The following is a 9,489-nucleotide window of genomic DNA, read 5'->3' as shown; positions in this document are numbered from 1 at the left end:
GATATATAGATGGTGGGCCAGTATCATTCTTTTGCATGTGGCTATCTAATTTTCCCAACATCATTTATTGAAGAGATTGTCCTTTCCACATTGTATAAACTTGACTCCTTTGTTGTAAATTGATTGACCATATGTATATAAGTTTATTTCTGAGATTTTTATTCTGGTACTTTGACCTTTGTGTCTCTTTATATGACAACACTGTACTATTTTAATTACTATAGATTTGTAATATCATTTGAAATCAGCGAGTGTGATGCCTCTAGTTTTGTTCTTCTTTCTCATGACTACTTTGGCTTTTCAGAGTCTTTTGTGAGTCTACACAAATTTTATGATGATTATTTTCTACTTCTGTGAAAAATACCATTGGAGTTTTGATAAGGATTGTATTGAAATCTTATATTGTTTTGGGTAGTATGGATGTTTTAACAATATTAATTCTTCTAATCCATGGACATGAAATATATTTCCATTTATTTGTCTTCTTAAATTTCTTTCATTAATGTTGTGTAGTTTTCAATTTATAGGTCTTTCTCCTCCTTGGTTAAATTTATTCCTAGGTATTTTATTTTTTTTGATTCAATTGTAAATGGGATTATTTTCTTAATTTCCCTGATAGTTCATTATAAGTGTAAAGAAATACAACAGAGTTTTGTATATTTATTTTGTATTCTGTAACTTTATTGAATTTGTTTATTCTAACAGTTTTTGATGGAATCCTTAGGGTTTCCTAATATAATATCATGCTATCTGTAAATAGTGATAGTTTTATTTCTTCCTTTCCAATTTTTGACCTTTTTTTCTTTTTCTTACCTAATTTTTCTGGCTAGGACTTCAGTATTCACTTTTATGGTGAATAAAAGTGGCAAGATTGGACATCCTTCTCTTGTTCCTGACTTAGGTCTTTTAGGTTTTCCTGACTTAGGTCTTTTAGATTTTCATCTTTCTCTTGTTCCTGACTCAGGTCTTTTAGGTTTTCACTATTAAGTATGATGCTACCTGTATGCTTGGCATATATGGTGTTTATTATGGTTGAGGTACATTCCCTCTATAACCCATTTGTTGAGAGTTTTTATAATAAATGAACATTTAATTTTGTCAATTTTTTTTCTGCATCTGTTGAAATGATGGATTTTTATCCTTCATTTTGTTAATGTGGTGTATCACATTGGCTGAATTTTGGATATTCAATCATCCTTGTATCCCTGGAATAAATCCCACTTGATCATGGTATATGATCCTTTTAATGTATTGTTGAATTCAGTTTGCTAATATTTTGTTGATGACTTCTGCACTTACGTTAATCAGGAATACTGACTTATAATTTTCTTTTCTTATGGCATCCTTGTCTAGCTTTGGCATCAAGGTAATGTTGGTTTTATAAAATGAGTTTGAAAGAGTTCCTTCCTCTTCTATTTTTTGAAGAGTTTGAGAGGGATTGGTATTAATCCTTCTTTGAATGTTTGGTAGAATTCACCAGTGAAGATGTCTGGTCCTAAACTTTTGTTTGTTGAGAGGCGTTTGTTTGGTTTTTTTTTTTTAAGATTTATTTATTTATTTGAGAGATAAAGAGTGGGAAAGCAGAGAGAGAGGCAGAGGGAGAGTGAGAGGGGAAGCAGACTCCCTGCTGAGCATGGAGCTGGACACAGAACTTGATCTCCTGACCAGGAGATCATGACCTGAGCCAAAACCAAGAGTCAGTTGTTCAACTGATAGAGCCACCCAGACACCCAAATAGGTTTTTGACTACTAATTCAATCTCTGCTAACAATCAGTCTGTTCAGATTTTCTATTTCATCATGATCAGTCTCAGTAGGTTATATGTTTCCAGGAATTTATCAATTTCTTTTATTTTTGAGATTTATTTATTTATTTATTTATTTGACACAGAGAGAGAGAGATACAGCGAGAGAGGGAACACAAACAGGGGGAGTGGGAGAGGGAGAAGAAGGCTTCCCACAGAGCAGGGAGCCTGATGTGGCACTCGATCCCAGGACCCTGGGATCATGACCTGAGCCAAAGGCAGACGCTTAACTACTGAGTCACCCAGCACCCTGAATTTATCAATTTCTTCAAGGTTGTATAACTGTTCAAAGTAGTTTCTTATAATCCTTTTTATTTCTGTGGTATCAGTTGTAACATCCCTTTTATTTCTGATTTTGAGTCCTTCTCACTTTTTTCTTCAGTGAATCTGGTAATGCTTATGAATTCTGTTTATTTTTTTTCAAAGAACCATCTCTCATTGATATTTTTATTGTCTTTTTAGTCTCTGTTTCATTATTTCTGCTCTGGTCTTTGTTATTTTTTTTCTTCTACTAACTTTGGCCTCCTTTGTCCTTCTTTTTCTAGTTCACTGAGGTGCAAAGTTAAGTTCTTTATTTCAAACTTATCTTGTTTCCTGAAGTAGGCATTTATCACTATGAACTTTTTTCTTAGACCTACTGATACTGCATCTCATAAATTTCAGTATGTTATATTGTATTTTTGTTTCAAGTCATTTTTAAACTTCTCTTTTGATTTCTGGGACACCTGGGTGGCTCAGTTGGTTGGGCAGCTGCCTTCGGCTCGGGTCGTGATCCCGGCGTCCTGGGATCGAGTCCCACATCGGGCTCCCTGCTCGGCGGGGAACCTGCTTCTCCCTCTGCCTCTGCCTGCCACTCTGTCTGCCTGTGCTCACTCTCTCTGACAAATAAATAAATAAAATCTTTAAAAAAAAATACTAAAGTGATTATTCAAAGTTACGTGCTTATTGCTATTCTGTTTATTGTTTTCTGGTTATTTTTGTAGCTCCTCTCTGTTTTTCTTTTCTTGCTCTCTTCCTTTGTGGTTTGAGGACTTTCTTTAGTGGTATGCTTATATTACTTTTTATCTTTTGGGTATTTACTGTAGGTTTTTGCTTTGTGGTTACCATGAAGCATACATGTCACAACTTATATCCGTAAGTCTACTTTAAGTTGATTTAAAAAAAACTCCTTAAGTTTGATCCCATTCTAAAGCTTAGATGCCTAGTACTTGGCTTGGGATGATTAAGACAGAGGAATATGGCCTCCTGTGGGTGTACTGGACAAAGAAAGAGGAGGTATGGCCCTGAATTCGTTCCTTTGCAGATGAAAATCTATCTCTAAGGACTGGCTGGCCCTGGGAGGGCCAGTCTCTCCCAACCCCAAAAGGGATTTTTTTTAAGGATGACAAAAATGGCTTAATATGTAGAATATGTAGAATAGCTAATATATATATATATATATATATGTATGTATATATATGTGTGTGTGTGTGTGTGTGTGTGTGTGTACCCACACACATATATATATCTGGGAGATATATATGGGAGAGAGAGGGATAAGAAGAGAAAACTACTGACCTAGGTTCTGGGAGTAGCTCTGAACCCAGAGTCTTGCTCTCCTGGAGCTCACCCTAACTGGGGGCAATAGAAAACAAAAAATGATGTAAGATAAGCTTGGGTAGCAATGGGGACTTTGAAAACAGGAAAGCAGGGTCAGGTACTAGAACATACAATACAGGGTGGGGAAGTCATTTCAATAAGATGGTTGAAGAAGGTCTCCCTGAGGAGGGAGCATGGGGCAGAGACACACATGAGTGGAGGGGATGCTCCACCTGGAAAGCCTACCAAAGGAGAGGAGGCAGCAAATGCAAAGTGCTGAGATGGGAATGTGGAGGTGCGGGGGGTGATCTGAAGAGCAGGTGGCCAGGAGGAGGACATAGAGAGGGTAACATGGCCAGGCTGGGACCATGTAGGCTTATGGAAACCCCAGGAGGGCTTTTGGACTTGTTCTAAATGTGATGGGAAGACAGTGAAGAATGAAGAACCCTCCGTGGGGCACAGCCACAGGGGGCACCATGTGCATGGACCACACTGTGAAGGAGTCTCCCTGGAGTTGGCTGAGTGGGTGGCCCTGTGACCCCAACTCTCCTCCCTGTGGCAGATGGGGAGGCTCATGGGTTCCAGGCCCCACCCTCTAGCACCAGAGGCTCAGAATCCTTTTCCACCAGGGACCCCAGAGGAACACAGCCACATCCTTGGAGCAGACTGTGCCAGGCCTAGTCTCTGCAGCCATTTTCCCTGACCCTCTGCTGACACATGGACCTCCTGGGGCTGGCCTGAAAGAGACCCGTTGACGCAGAGTTGGAGCAGACCTGATCAGTTCTTTATGGGAAAAGGATGCAGTCAGTAATCCGACACATCTGTGACCCCAGAGAGATCTCGAGTTCAAGACCCAGATGGGATGCCGTGAGGTTGTAGGTGTCCTGGAAAAAGCCACAGGAATGGCAGTTATGCCAGCGTGAGTAGATCTGGATGATGCAGACAGTGTGGAGAAAATTGCAGTAACGAAGGTATATGCACCACATGTGGACCAAGGACAGCAGCTGGACCACTGCCCTTTCTTGCTGTGTATAAGACTCTAGGGCCATTCGTCATTTGTCCTCCAGCAGCTTTGCCAGCATCAGCTTCCACCAGTGCTGAATGACACATGCTCTGAGGGCCGCGTGCAGCAAGGTCCTGCGCACCAGGGTGCCCCGCCACCACGCCTGGATCTTTATGGCTTTCTGCTCTCGGTCAGGGTGCTTCCTTTTCTTTGGGGAGAGAGGTGGCAAAGATAAACAAGGGATCCTCAGGGAACATTCCCCACCTACCTTAGCTCCAGGGCATGCCAAGCAGGGCTCGCTCAGAAGTTCAGGAGCACTGGGCAGAGAGCCAGTAGACCAGATAGGTGTCTGGTCTCTGCGCCTCTCTCTTAATGGACCTCAGATTGCACCCCGAGGCTCAGGCTCCTGAACTGTAGAATGGAGCATTCTGGCACTAGCTATCCTGGTTGGTCTGTCTGGAAGAAGCACGCCATGCACCACGTTCCACCTGGGCCTGGGCCTGGCCACCTACCTGGGCTGCATATTCCTTCCCCTCCACCCCACCGAGGTGGCTGGAGAAGTGGCAGCCTTTGTTTGCATTCATGCCTGACTCCATCCAGCTCAACCCACAACCTGCTGTGTCTCTCCATCAAGTCACAGAATTACAAGTTTCCCTGCTCCATGCAGTGTGGAGTCCTTCTCATTTATCTCTCACTTTCACTTTGTGGGGTTCTCACATCTTAAACGTCAGTTAGCACGCATACGTGCACACGTGTACACGCACACTCCCACACAGTTCTATACTCGGCTTCCCCTGCATGTGGCAATGCCTTCTCCAAACACAGCCTCACTGCCCCACTCCCCAGCTTGGCAGGGTCTGAGTCCCACTTGTCAGGGGTTCCCCTCCTTTCTACCAAGTCTCTGTGCCTCAGTCACCCACCTTTCTCCGACCAAGAAGGAACTCGGAGGAGAGGATAACCAAGGATAAAGCAGAATGTCCCAAGCCAATCAGGATGAATGTTTGCCCTATCCATTCCGGCTCTGGGTAGGGCAACCATTCATCCCGATTGGCCTGGGACATTCTGGCTTATGCTTATTGTTCTTGAGGAATCACTCAAAGCCCAACCTTGTACTCACAAATGGAACCTGGTCTAGGTGACAGATTCCAGGATCATGCCATGCTATGGGGCACAGAGAAGATAACCCAACACTCCTTGAAAATAAGAGTGACCCTTAACTTTGAGGGCCTCCATTGACCTGCCTTTGGTGGGGGGGTGGAGTTGGAAGTAGAGACTCTTCTTTCTCTCTTTCTCTTTCTTTTTCTCTTTCCCTTTCCCTTTCCCTTTTTCTTTTTCTTTCTCTTTCCCTTTCTCTTTTTCTTTTTCTTTCATCACTGTGGTTTCATCTGGGTCCTTCTTAATGATTTCATTCTTCTGTAATTAGAGTTTACAAGGGAAAAATATCAGTAAGTCTTCTCCATAGAATTGTGTGGCAAGTCCACCACACACTACTGACTTGCCCAGAGATCCTAGATATAGGACTTGCATCCTCAGTTAACTGTGGAAATCCACCTTCCCCTGCCTGCAACTTTGGGTGGCTCTCTCTTATACGACATCCAATTCCCATGCCTTGGATATAGATGGTTCAAATACCCTCAGGTCAGCAATCCCCTAAATTCCCCATAGTTAGGAGCTCAATTGTCCCATCACTTTCAGGTCTGCACTCTACTTTGAGACCCATACAATTTGTTGCATGTATCAGTAGTCGGTTCCTTTTTACTGCTGAATAGTAGATGTACCACGGTTTGATTAACAATTCACCCATTTGGGTTAGTTCCACTTTTTTTGGCTATTACTCTACAATGAAATTTTTGTAGTTGTTTTTATTTATGTTTTCAGTTTTCTTGGATATATACTTAAGAGTGGATTTGCTGGGTCTTATGGTAACTCTATATTTAGCTCTTGAGAAACCAACAAACTCTTTCCACATCAGCCATTCCATTTTACATTCCCAAGAGCAATGTGTGTAAGGTCCAGTTTCTCCTATCCTACTATCTGCTATATTTCAGATATTACCATATTGCTGAGACACAGCCAACTGCATTTGCTGATGTGAATGGGAATGGATAGAGATAAGTAAAACGGAGGGTTCAGAAAGGAATTTAAATCAAATAGATTTGATGGATGGTCAAGACACAAGGAGAACCAATTTTTGTATAGAATCATGAAGGTGGGGAATGAGAATCCTGTTTCTGCCACATTATCTTTGAAAGCACTGAATGTTATTTCTACACAACTAATGAATCATGAACACAACATCAAAAACTAATGATGTGTTATATATTGGCTAAATGAATTTAAATGAAAAAAAAACAAAGAGAAAGAAAGAACCCATTAGACATCAAAACAATATGTCAAGTAGGAAGCCATACCTTTGGTATGGAATTCAAAGGCAGTATCAGGGATAGTGATATAGATTTGAGTGTCATCAGGATATAACAGATACTTAGGATCATGTGACTGGATGATATTATCCAGGAGTACACATTAAGAGGAACTAAAAGAAGTTTTAAGACTGAACCTCTCATAGTTTAGAGGTTCATCAGCAAAGAAGCCATTATGAAATTAAGAAAAAGCAGCCAGTGAAGAGCACCAGGAGAGTAAAGTGGAGGGGTGACTTGAGATGGGGCAAGGACAACTCATTTCTTTCTTTCTTTTTTTATTTATTTAAGATTTTATTTATTTATTTTATTTTAGAGAGTGAGCCTAAGTGAGCAGGGGGAGGGGCAAAGAGGGAAGGAGAGAATCTCAAACGGAGTCCATGCTGAGTGTGGGGCCTGACACAGGGCTCGATCTCAAGACCCTGAGGTCATGACCTGAGCTGAAACTAAGAGCCAGACACTTAACCAACTAACCTAGTTGATTAACTAGGTAGGTTAACCAACCAACCTAGGAGCCCCTATTATTCGGCTTTTAAAAGGAGGAAAATTCTGACACACACTACAACGTGGATGAACCTTGGCAATATTACGCTCTGTGAAAGAAGCCAGTTACAAAATACTGTATTATGGTTCTACTTTTATGAGAAACCTAGAGTATTTACTTTCAGAGAGACAGAAAGGAGAAATGTGATTGCCGAGGGTGGTGCAGGGAGGTTTGGGAAGGTATGGAGAGACTGTTTAATGGGTGCAGTGTGTCAGTTTGGGGAGACAAGAAAGTGCTTGAGACAGATAGTGATGATGGTCACACAACAATTTGAATAGACTTAGTTACGCCACAGAACCATACACTTAAACTTTAAAACTTAAATTAAAAACAAATCATTACAATGTAAGTTTCATGTTATGTGTATCTTACTGCAGTTTTTCTTGTCCTTTACGTATTTGTTTGTGTGTTTGTTTGTTTGTTTGTTTTTTAAAGATTTTATTTATTTGTCAGAGAGAGAGTAAGCACAAGCAGGGGGAGAGGCAGGCTCCCCGCTGAGCAAGGGGCCCCATGCAGGACTTGATCCCAGGACCCTGGGATCATGACCTGAGCTGAAGGCAGTGGCTTAACCGACTGAGCCACCCAGGTGTCCCATCCTTTTTTTTATTATTAACATATAATGTATTATTTGTTTGAGGGATACAGGTCTGTGATTCATTAGTCTTACACAATTCACAGCACTCACCACAACACATACACTCCCCAGGGTCCATCACACAGCCACCACATCCCTCCCATGCCCTCAGTTTGTTTCCTGAGATTAAGAGACTCTTATGGTTTATCTCCCTCTCCGGTTTCTTCTTGTTTCATTTTTTTCTCTTTTCCCCTATGATCCTCTGTCTTGTTTCTCAAATTCCACATATCAGTGAGATCATATGATAATTGTCCTTCTCTGATTGACTTACTTTTACTTAGCATAATACCCTCCAGTTCCATCTACATTATTGCAAATGGCAAGATTTTGTTTTTTGATGGCTGCATAATATTCCATTGTGTATATACATCACATCTTTTTTTTTTTAAAGATTTTATTTATTTATTTGAGAGAGAGAGAGAACATGAGAGGGGAGAAGGTCAGAGGTAGAAGCAGACTCCCCACGGAGCTGGGAATCCGATGCAGGACTCGATCCTGAGACTCTGGGATCATGACCTGAGCTGAAAGCAGTGGCTTAACCAACTGAGACACCCAGGTGCCCCACACATCACATATTTTTATCCATTCATCAAAGACAACTCATTTTAACTCAAGGAGAGTGCGATGTTCTGAAGCCAAAGAGAGAGTGTTTCAAGTAAGATAGAGTGGTCAACCTGTAGTCTGATGCAGAGAGAGGGAAGAGGACAGAAAACTCACCATTGTCATGCAAGCAAGTTAGCTGGTGATTTTAGATGTTTTTGTTGTTTAACCAACCACCCAAAACATAAAGGCTTAAAACAATAACCATTTATACAGCTCATAGTTCTGTGGAGTGACAATGGGTTAGGCTCATCTGGGTGATTCCTTTTTTTTTTTTTACGATTTTATTTATTTATTTGACACACAGAGAGAGATCACAAGTAGGCAGAGAGGCAGGCAGAGAAAGAGGGAGGGAAGCAGCTCCCAGCTGAGCAGAGAGCCCAATGCGGGACCCGATCCCAGGACCCTGAGATCATGACCTGAGCTGAAGGCAGAGGCTTAACCCTCTGAGCCACCCAGGCACCCCTCATCTGGGTGTTTCTTTTCTCAGCTGGGCCCACTCAAAAATATGTGGTCAGTTGCAGGTGTGATGGAAGCTAGTGGTGTAAGATTGGCCTTATCAGAGATGGCTCGTCTCTGTCCCATGTGGTATCTCATGCTACAGCAGTAGTCTCCTTGTTTACATGGTGGATGGTTTTTCAAGACCTCTTGAAGTCTAGGCTTGCAACTGGCGCAATATTGCTTTCACTGCATACTAGTGACCAAAGAAAGTCACAGGGAAGCCTAGATACAAAAAGGGGTTAAGTAAACTCTGTTTCTTAATTGATAAAGCTACAAAATCATGCTGCAAAGGGGTATGGATACGAGAAGGGCAGTAACGTTGGTCATTTTTGCAGTCTTTCTCGATCAACAATTTTGACTGGTGTAGATTCTGTGGGATTGGGGGAAAGGGAAGTACAACTGAAG

The 9,489-nt window shown here is 41.7% G+C and overlaps 1 pseudogene; it reads right to left on the bottom strand.

Moving 5' to 3' along the window:
• Positions 1-4,167: 4,167 nt before the first annotated feature.
• LOC111143957 lies at positions 4,168-8,709 on the bottom strand (annotated as a pseudogene).
• Between the last annotated feature and the right edge of the window lie 780 nt (positions 8,710-9,489).

The sequence above is a fragment of the Enhydra lutris genome, unplaced genomic scaffold, assembly GCF_002288905.1.
Source record: "Enhydra lutris kenyoni isolate GAN:26980312 unplaced genomic scaffold, ASM228890v2 scaffoldscaffold10, whole genome shotgun sequence".
NCBI classification, from domain to species: domain Eukaryota; kingdom Metazoa; phylum Chordata; class Mammalia; order Carnivora; family Mustelidae; genus Enhydra; species Enhydra lutris.
Note: the sequence above shows the minus strand (reverse complement) of the source record. Positions and strands in the feature narration are given on the sequence as shown.